Genomic DNA, 10000 nt, shown 5'->3' with positions numbered 1-10000 from the left:
ACGATCGATTTGCACGTCAGAATCGCTACGGACCTCCATCAGGGTTTCCCCTGACTTCGTCCTGGCCAGGCATAGTTCACCATCTTTCGGGTCCCAACGTGTACGCTCTAGGTGCGCCTCACCTCGCAATGAGGACGAGACGCCCCGGGAGTGCGGAGGCCGCCGCCCCGTGAAGGGCGGGGAAGCCCCATCCTCCCTCGGCCCGCGCAAGGCGAGACCTTCACTTTCATTACGCCTTTAGGTTTCGTACAGCCCAATGACTCGCGCACATGTTAGACTCCTTGGTCCGTGTTTCAAGACGGGTCGTGAAATTGTCCAAAGCTGAAGCGCCGCTGACGGGAGCGATTATTCCGCCCGAGAGCATCCCGAGCCAACAGCGGCGCGGGTCCGGGGCCGGGCCAGGTAGGTCCGTCATCCGGGAAGAACCGCGCGCGCTTGCCGGGAGCCCGAGCGCCCAAAGGGGCGAATCGACTCCTCCAGATATACCGCCGAGCAGCCAGCCAGGACACCGGGGCTCTGCCCAACAGACGCGAACCGAGGCCCGCGGAAGGACAGGCTGCGCACCCGGGCCGTAGGCCGGCACCCAGCGGGTCGCGACGTCCTACTAGGGGAGAAGTGCGGCCCACCGCACACCGGAACGGCCCCACCCCGCGGCGAGTGGAAAGGCAACCGGACACGACCCCGCCGCGGATTGCTCCGCGCGGGCGGCCGGCCCCATCTGCCGAGGGCGGGGGCCAGTGGCCGGATGGGCGTGAATCTCACCCGTTCGACCTTTCGGACTTCTCACGTTTACCCCAGAACGGTTTCACGTACTTTTGAACTCTCTCTTCAAAGTTCTTTTCAACTTTCCCTCACGGTACTTGTTCGCTATCGGTCTCGTGGTCATATTTAGTCTCAGATGGAGTTTACCACCCACTTGGAGCTGCACTCTCAAGCAACCCGACTCGAAGGAGAGGTCCCGCCGACGCTCGCACCGGCCGCTACGGGCCTGGCACCCTCTACGGGCCGTGGCCTCATTCAAGTTGGACTTGGGCTCGGCGCGAGGCGTCGGGGTAGTGGACCCTCCCAAACACCACATGCCACGACAGGCGGCAGCCTGCGGGGTTCGGTGCTGGACTCTTCCCTGTTCGCTCGCCGCTACTGGGGGAATCCTTGTTAGTTTCTTTTCCTCCGCTTAGTAATATGCTTAAATTCAGCGGGTAGTCTCGCCTGCTCTGAGGTCGTTGTACGAGGTGTCGCACGCCACACCGCCAGCCGGCTGTGCACGCTACCGAGAAAGTACCGGTATGCGAACCGCCAGGCGACGGGCGCGCATCGCACGTTTAAGGAGACGCGGCCGGCCACACAGGCGACCACGACACTCCCACGTCTCCGAAGCGGGACAAACGCCGCGCGCTTCAGTATACGTAGCCGACCCTCAGCCAGACGTGGCCCGGGAACGGAATCCATGGACCGCAATGTGCGTTCGAAACGTCGATGTTCATGTGTCCTGCAGTTCACATGTCGACGCGCAATTTGCTGCGTTCTTCATCGACCCACGAGCCGAGTGATCCACCGTCCTGGGTGATCTTTTCCTTTTCAGTCTCCCACTGTCTCTTTCAAGACAGTAGCATTTGCGGGACTGAGGCGTCTGACGGCCCCTGTTCCACTATTTTTTTTGTGTCCAACGGCCTCACAGCCGATGGGCGTCGTACGGCTCCACACCGGAGCGGACAGGCACTCGGGCGAACGTCATTCAAAACCGGCGCCAGGCGCCAGGTACCGCAGGCCAGCCGCTCCAGAGCTTCAGCGCTCGTACCACACAACAACAACACTTCCGCTAGTTTTGAGAGGCACGCGTGGTTCCGCACGCGGCGCACGGCCACTGCCGTACAGGTAGCGTGTTGCGCGACACGACACGCACATCGAAAGACATGCAGTCTAGTCGGTAATGATCCTTCCGCAGGTTCACCTACGGAAACCTTGTTACGACTTTTACTTCCTCTAAATGATCAAGTTTGGTCATCTTTCCGGTAGCATCGGCAACGACAGAGTCGATGCCGCGTACCAGTCCGAAGACCTCACTAAATCATTCAATCGGTAGTAGCGACGGGCGGTGTGTACAAAGGGCAGGGACGTAATCAACGCGAGCTTATGACTCGCGCTTACTGGGAATTCCTCGTTCATGGGGAACAATTGCAAGCCCCAATCCCTAGCACGAAGGAGGTTCAGCGGGTTACCCCGACCTTTCGGCCTAGGAAGACACGCTGATTCCTTCAGTGTAGCGCGCGTGCGGCCCAGAACATCTAAGGGCATCACAGACCTGTTATTGCTCAATCTCGTGCGGCTAGAAGCCGCCTGTCCCTCTAAGAAGAAAAGTAATCGCTGACAGCACGAAGGATGTCACGCGACTAGTTAGCAGGCTAGAGTCTCGTTCGTTATCGGAATTAACCAGACAAATCGCTCCACCAACTAAGAACGGCCATGCACCACCACCCACCGAATCAAGAAAGAGCTATCAATCTGTCAATCCTTCCGGTGTCCGGGCCTGGTGAGGTTTCCCGTGTTGAGTCAAATTAAGCCGCAGGCTCCACTCCTGGTGGTGCCCTTCCGTCAATTCCTTTAAGTTTCAGCTTTGCAACCATACTTCCCCCGGAACCCAAAAGCTTTGGTTTCCCGGAGGCTGCCCGCCGAGTCATCGGAGGAACTGCGGCGGATCGCTGGCTGGCATCGTTTATGGTTAGAACTAGGGCGGTATCTGATCGCCTTCGAACCTCTAACTTTCGTTCTTGATTAATGAAAACATACTTGGCAAATGCTTTCGCTTCTGTTCGTCTTGCGACGATCCAAGAATTTCACCTCTAACGTCGCAATACGAATGCCCCCGCCTGTCCCTATTAATCATTACCTCGGGTTCCGAAAACCAACAAAATAGAACCGAGGTCCTATTCCATTATTCCATGCACACAGTATTCAGGCGGGCTTGCCTGCTTTAAGCACTCTAATTTGTTCAAAGTAAACGTGCCGGCCCACCGAGACACTCAACAAAGAGCACCCTGGTAGGATTTAAACGGGGTCCGCCTCGGGACGCGAAAGCACCCCTTCGGCTCGCCCCACCGGCAGGACGTCCCACGATACATGCCAGTTAAACACCGACGGGCGGTGAACCAACAGCGTGGGACACAAATCCAACTACGAGCTTTTTAACCGCAACAACTTTAATATACGCTATTGGAGCTGGAATTACCGCGGCTGCTGGCACCAGACTTGCCCTCCAATAGATACTCGTTAAAGGATTTAAAGTGTACTCATTCCGATTACGGGGCCTCGGATGAGTCCCGTATCGTTATTTTTCGTCACTACCTCCCCGTGCCGGGAGTGGGTAATTTGCGCGCCTGCTGCCTTCCTTGGATGTGGTAGCCGTTTCTCAGGCTCCCTCTCCGGAATCGAACCCTGATTCCCCGTTACCCGTTACAACCATGGTAGGCGCAGAACCTACCATCGACAGTTGATAAGGCAGACATTTGAAAGATGCGTCGCCGGTACGAGGACCGTGCGATCAGCCCAAAGTTATTCAGAGTCACCAAGGCAAACGGACCAGACAAGCCAATCCGATTGGTTTTGATCTAATAAAAGCGTCCCTTCCATCTCTGGTCGGGACTCTGTTTGCATGTATTAGCTCTAGAATTACCACAGTTATCCAAGTAACGTGGGTACGATCTAAGGAACCATAACTGATTTAATGAGCCATTCGCGGTTTCACCTTAATGCGGCTTGTACTGAGACATGCATGGCTTAATCTTTGAGACAAGCATATGACTACTGGCAGGATCAACCAGGGAGCTGCGTCAACTAGAGCTGAGCAGCCGGCCGCCCGGGAGTGTGTCCCGGGGGCCCGCGCGAACACGCAAGCGTCCGCTCAATTATTCTGCAAACAGGAGGAGGCCGAGCTCCCCTGCACGATACACCTCGAAACCCTCTCAGGTCCCGGCGGCGCGCAGCGCCGTCCTAGGTACTTGGTCGGTTTCGAGAGAGGCGCAATCGCCCGGAGTTAGGCGAGTAGACGGTTTTAGTGCGAACACCCTTGCTCCCAACTGAGCTTGCCGCTGCCGACAGAGGCCCGGGAGCGTGCTGTCGTGGCATTGCCGGCGGGAGACAACACGCGCCACCTATGGTGACCGGCAGCTCCAACGCCAGCGCCACACAAGGGCAAAGCCCCACTTGGGTGCAGAAGCGAACTCTCCCAGCACAGCGCACGCGCCAACACGTCCGCACAACTGCGATACAAACCACCTGCGAGAACCGCTGGGGCGACCGAGCAGCAGACGGCGTCGCGGCGCCGAGTGCCAGGCGGCGGCGCATCCTCAACGCACACAGTCCTCAATCAGACCAGCACACTGCAGATGTCCACCGCGCTTCGCACCGGGCTCGGCTGAACCAACTTTGGCCGCCAGGCGCCGCGTGCAGGGTGCGCCGCAGCGTAGCTGCGCCGCCTGCCGGGCCCGTCGGCTGGCGCTCCTGCCACTCGGCGCCCCCCACCAGCCGCCTGTTGCGCGTGCGCCCACGCAGCGCGCGGCCAACACGCCGGGCGGCCCCCCTTCACCGGCCGGGAACAGTCCCACCAAGCCACCGCCGCGTATCGCTTCATACCCACATGGGCCTAGTCACGCGTGTGGATGTGGCGGGTACCGCTGAAACAACCGGTTAATAGCTGTACCGATCGTCGCCATCACAGATTCACCTCCAGCGTGAACAACCGCTCAACAACGGATTTCCAGTTCATTTGCGTATCTTGGGCAGTAAACGTAGATGTCCACCTACATTTGCGAATTCAACAATTCTTGCATGCCAGGATGTCATGTGTCACGACACGCTACATCAGACCACATACACACTGCGACATGTGCAGAAGAGAACACGTGGAAGGTGGCCCGCGCACGTATGCGATGTACCTTCCGCGATCCACTGTCAACCGGCATCTGCGGCATGTCCCAGATATGGAACGCGGTCCACCAGGGTAGCACTTTGTGTGAGGCAATACGACAAAGTCGGAATACACGCGTCACTACATCAGACGGCTCACGCTGACCTGACCTGACCTGACTCACCGCACCACCACCCCCAGCGACCCAGGGTGACATACAATGCGTTCGTACGTTCCTCCCACACGCCTCTACGGCGTACCACAGTGCAACCTAGCTGTTATTGGGAGACGAGACAAGTAGCATCAAGCACAACATATGGAAATTGAGATTCGACACCGTTGGGCACAGCCAGCGTACGGTCACACGTATCACACTACTTCACTCTGTACGTAACGACCGATGATCGGTACAGCGTGTGGGTTACGCGTACGACATCAGCGGACAATGGACACAGACCATACCACGACGTACACTGAGGGCGTCGACATCTGAATGCAACTGAACAGCTGCGAGGCTCATTTAACACTCAAACGCCAGACCGACCAGCTTGAGAGGACAGAGACACAAAGAGGGGGACAGAGGGGGACAGAGGGGGGGGAGGGGGGGGGTCGGCGATATAGTCCTATTGCAGTACAATTGACAGTGGATAGCAGGAATATGTGGAAAGTAAGCAACACTCGCAAGACATCTACATGAGGATAACAACGACACCAGAGATTCCGAGCAGTGAACTATGTTAGGCAAAGGGACAACGTGGGTTAGGTTAAGGGACAACGTGGGTTAGGTTAAGGGACAACGTGGGTTAGGTTAAGGGACAACGTGGGTTAGGTTAAGGGACAACGTGGGTTAGGTTAAGGGACAACGTGGGTTAGGTTAAGGGACAACGTGGGTTAGGTTAAGGGACAACGTGGGTTAGGTTAAGGGACAACGTGGGTTAGGTTAAGGGACAACGTGGGTTAGGTTAAGGGACAACGTGGGTTAGGTTAAGGGACAACGTGGGTTAGGTTAAGGGACAACGTGGGTTAGGTTAAGGGACAACGTGGGTTAGGTTAAGGGACAACGTGGGTTAGGTTAAGGGACAACGTGGGTTAGGTTAAGGGACAACGTGGGTTAGGTTAAGGGACAACGTGGGTTAGGTTAAGGGACAACGTGGGTTAGGTTAAGGGACAACGTGGGTTAGGTTAAGGGACAACGTGGGTTAGGTTAAGGGACAACGTGGGTTAGGTTAAGGGACAACGTGGGTTAGGTTAAGGGACAACGTGGGTTAGGTTAAGGGACAACGTGGGTTAGGTTAAGGGACAACGTCGGTTAGGTTAAGGGACAACGTCGGTTAGGTTAAGGGACAACTTGAGTTAGGTTAAGGGACAACTTGAGTTAGGTTAAGGGACAACTTGAGTTAGGTTAAGGGACAACTTGAGTTAGGTTAAGGGACAACATGGGTTAGGTTAAGGGACAAATTGAGTTAGGTTAAGGGACAACTTGAGTTAGGTTAAGGGACAACTTGAGTTAGGTTAAGGGACAAATTGAGTTAGGTTAAGGGACAAATTGAGTTAGGTTAAGGGACAAATTGAGTTAGGTTAAGGGACAAATTGAGTTAGGTTAAGGGACAAATTGAGTTAGGTTAAGGGACAAATTGAGTTAGGTTAAGGGACAAATTGAGTTAGGTTAAGGGACAAATTGAGTTAGGTTAAGGGACAAATTGAGTTAGGTTAAGGGACAAATTGAGTTAGGTTAAGGGACAACTTGAGTTAGGTTAAGGGACAACTTGAGTTAGGTTAAGGGACAACTTGAGTTAGGTTAAGGGACAACTTGAGTTAGGTTAAGGGACAACTTGAGTTAGGTTAAGGGACAACTTGAGTTAGGTTAAGGGACAACTTGAGTTAGGTTAAGGGACAACTTGAGTTAGGTTAAGGGACAACTTGAGTTAGGTTAAGGGACAACTTGAGTTAGGTTAAGGGACAACTTGAGTTAGGTTAAGGGACAACTTGAGTTAGGTTAAGGGACAACTTGAGTTAGGTTAAGGGACAACTTGAGTTAGGTTAAGGGACAACTTGAGTTAGGTTAAGGGACAACGTGGGTTAGGTTAAGGGACAAATTGAGTTAGGTTAAGGGACAACTTGAGTTAGGTTAAGGGACAACTTGAGTTAGGTTAAGGGACAACTTGAGTTAGGTTAAGGGACAACTTGAGTTAGGTTAAGGGACAACTTGAGTTAGGTTAAGGGACAACTTGAGTTAGGTTAAGGGACAACTTGAGTTAGGTTAAGGGACAACTTGAGTTAGGTTAAGGGACAACTTGAGTTAGGTTAAGGGACAACTTGAGTTAGGTTAAGGGACAACTTGAGTTAGGTTAAGGGACAACTTGAGTTAGGTTAAGGGACAACTTGAGTTAGGTTAAGGGACAACTTGAGTTAGGTTAAGGGACAACTTGAGTTAGGTTAAGGGACAACTTGAGTTAGGTTAAGGGACAACTTGAGTTAGGTTAAGGGACAACTTGAGTTAGGTTAAGGGACAACTTGAGTTAGGTTAAGGGACAACTTGAGTTAGGTTAAGGGACAACTTGAGTTAGGTTAAGGGACAACTTGAGTTAGGTTAAGGGACAACTTGAGTTAGGTTAAGGGACAACTTGAGTTAGGTTAAGGGACAACTTGAGTTAGGTTAAGGGACAACTTGAGTTAGGTTAAGGGACAACTTGAGTTAGGTTAAGGGACAACTTGAGTTAGGTTAAGGGACAAATTGAGTTAGGTTAAGGGACAAATTGAGTTAGGTTAAGGGACAAATTGAGTTAGGTTAAGGGACAAATTGAGTTAGGTTAAGGGACAAATTGAGTTAGGTTAAGGGACAAATTGAGTTAGGTTAAGGGACAAATTGAGTTAGGTTAAGGGACAAATTGAGTTAGGTTAAGGGACAAATTGAGTTAGGTTAAGGGACAAATTGAGTTAGGTTAAGGGACAAATTGAGTTAGGTTAAGGGACAAATTGAGTTAGGTTAAGGGACAAATTGAGTTAGGTTAAGGGACAAATTGAGTTAGGTTAAGGGACAAATTGAGTTAGGTTAAGGGACAAATTGAGTTAGGTTAAGGGACAAATTGAGTTAGGTTAAGCTATAATCTGGTACAGCCACAGTTAGGTTAAGCGATAATCTGGTACAGCCACAGTTAGGTTAAGCGATAATCTGGTACAGCCACAGTTAGGTTAAGCGATAAACTGGTACAGCCACAGTTAGGTTAAGCGATAAACTGGTACAGCCACAGTTAGGTTAAGCGATAAACTGGTACAGCCACAGTTAGGTTAAGCGATAAACTGGTACAGCCACAGTTAGGTTAAGCGATAAACTGGTACAGCCACAGTTAGGTTAAGCGATAAACTGGTACAGCCACAGTTAGGTTAAGCGATAAACTGGTACAGCCACAGTTAGGTTAAGCGATAAACTGGTACAGCCACAGTTAGGTTAAGCGATAAAGTTGGTTAAATTTGGTATTGTGTGGGAAGGGGGCAGAGAGAGAGGGGGGGGGGGTGGATAGTGGTGGCAGTACACGGATGCCTGAGTCACCGTCAGATACGTCACGTCGGTTCGATGCTTGTAGCAAGAGGCTGGCGGATGTGTGTCTCTCACTTCTGCAATTTTTCATGTGGTATAACACGAGGGCGGGGGATGATATTTGGTGCCCCTCTGTGTAGGATGTGTGTTGGTGGTGTTGATTTATCTGAGCAATGGTAGTTGTCGGAGGAGTGGGGTATTGTGCTTTTATAGGTGGACCTACTGCTCTGGTTATCATAGTGTCGACGGTGCAATGTGGCAGAGAGGATGCACTCGACATTGTCGCATTCCAGATGTTTACGTATTGTGTGTCTCCGTTGCAGGCCGAGAGTGGTGCATGTTCGAGTGTCTGGCTGACGTGCGATTCACGTTGTGTGCCCAGTCTTACAGCACGTATAGGGACATTCGCATAAATCATCTATATTTGGCCTTGCATCATTTACTAAGCAGTGCCGTGAGACGACCGAACTATTAGGAAAGTACTGATGTACCGCATAATGTTTACCTTCCACCACACGGCGAGTATCGACTGTGCCCAGCGTTGCCACCGCAGGCAGCGGTCACCGTCACCATTGTGCGGCGGAACGGAACATCTATATCCTCAGAGGAGCACTCTTTGCCGCCGGGCGTCACGTCTCGCGGCCTGCCGGCCAGCGCCCACGACGAACTTACTGCATGTATAGGGACATTCGCATTCGCATGTATCATCTATCTATGTGGCCCTGCATCAATTACTAAGCAGTGCCGTGAGACGACTGAACTATTAGTAAAGTACTGATGAACAGCAGAATGTTTACCTTCCACAATGGGCGAGTGGTCGACTCTACCCCAGCGTCGCCACCGCAGGAAGCGGTCTTGGAAAAACTACCCCCACACCGTCACCATTGTGCGGGGGAACGGACCCTCTATATCCACAGAGGAGCACTCTTTGCCACCGGGCTTCAGGTCTCGCGACCTGCCGTCCAGTGCCCACGGGGAACCGCGTGGAGGTGGTGCCGCCGTAGCATCCGCTTACAATGGGCAATCAGCCGGCGCACGTTTCTCCTGCGGGTAGCAGGGTCCACAGCACTCGGCTCGGGCTAGCCAGGCCTTGCCCATCGTCGAGCCCGGAATTTCCGGGTTCTTGGCCTAGAGTCTGTCGCTACTTAGTCATCGTCAGCCCATGAGTCGTCGTCTGAATCATTGCTGCTGGTCTCCGGAGTCGTGTCGGGGTCATGGAGCATTCCTGCTCTTTCCCTCACGAGTTCCAAAGCCCTCCGCTGCAAATATTGATCCAGAGCCTGTGCGGATATTGCAGACGCAAGAGTGTTGAGCGCTCTCCAGTGCTCTCTGCTCCGGAGTAGCGCTCTAACATCTCTGTTAGGGGGCAGTTGTTCCCGTACTTCAGCAAATTGTGGACAGTCCCACAGAGTGTGCTCCGGGGTTCCTTCCTCGCCACAGTCACAGTCTGTGGTTTCTCTTTTGCCAGTCCTACACAAGTAGGTGGAAAAGGGCCCATGTCCTGTCAAGAAATGCACCAATCCCCGTGAGGGTTTCAGAAACCGAAGTCTCATCCGCTC

General features: G+C 53.0%; 3 non-coding genes across 3 annotated transcripts in view; all 3 read right to left on the bottom strand.

The window, feature by feature from the left end:
• The window catches only part of LOC126327476 (large subunit ribosomal RNA), a 4222-nt gene extending 2999 nt beyond the window's left edge, over positions 1-1223 (bottom strand). The window contains exon 1 of the ribosomal RNA XR_007561291.1: positions 1-1223. This exon is cut by the window's left edge and continues 2999 nt beyond it. This is a non-coding gene — a ribosomal RNA (large subunit ribosomal RNA).
• Positions 1224-1411: 188 nt separating this feature from the next.
• On the bottom strand, positions 1412-1566 carry LOC126327478 (5.8S ribosomal RNA). Its single transcript, XR_007561293.1, has one exon. It is a non-coding gene; the product is annotated as a 5.8S ribosomal RNA (ribosomal RNA).
• Positions 1567-1928: 362 nt separating this feature from the next.
• Positions 1929-3821, bottom strand: LOC126327473 (small subunit ribosomal RNA). The gene has a single exon (XR_007561288.1). It is a non-coding gene; the product is annotated as a small subunit ribosomal RNA (ribosomal RNA).
• Between the last annotated feature and the right edge of the window lie 6179 nt (positions 3822-10000).

This window comes from Schistocerca gregaria, unplaced genomic scaffold (genome assembly GCF_023897955.1).
Source record: "Schistocerca gregaria isolate iqSchGreg1 unplaced genomic scaffold, iqSchGreg1.2 ptg001050l, whole genome shotgun sequence".
Classification (NCBI taxonomy): domain Eukaryota; kingdom Metazoa; phylum Arthropoda; class Insecta; order Orthoptera; family Acrididae; genus Schistocerca; species Schistocerca gregaria.
The sequence above is the reverse complement of the archived record's forward strand: the minus strand, read 5'-3'. Positions and strand labels throughout refer to the sequence as shown.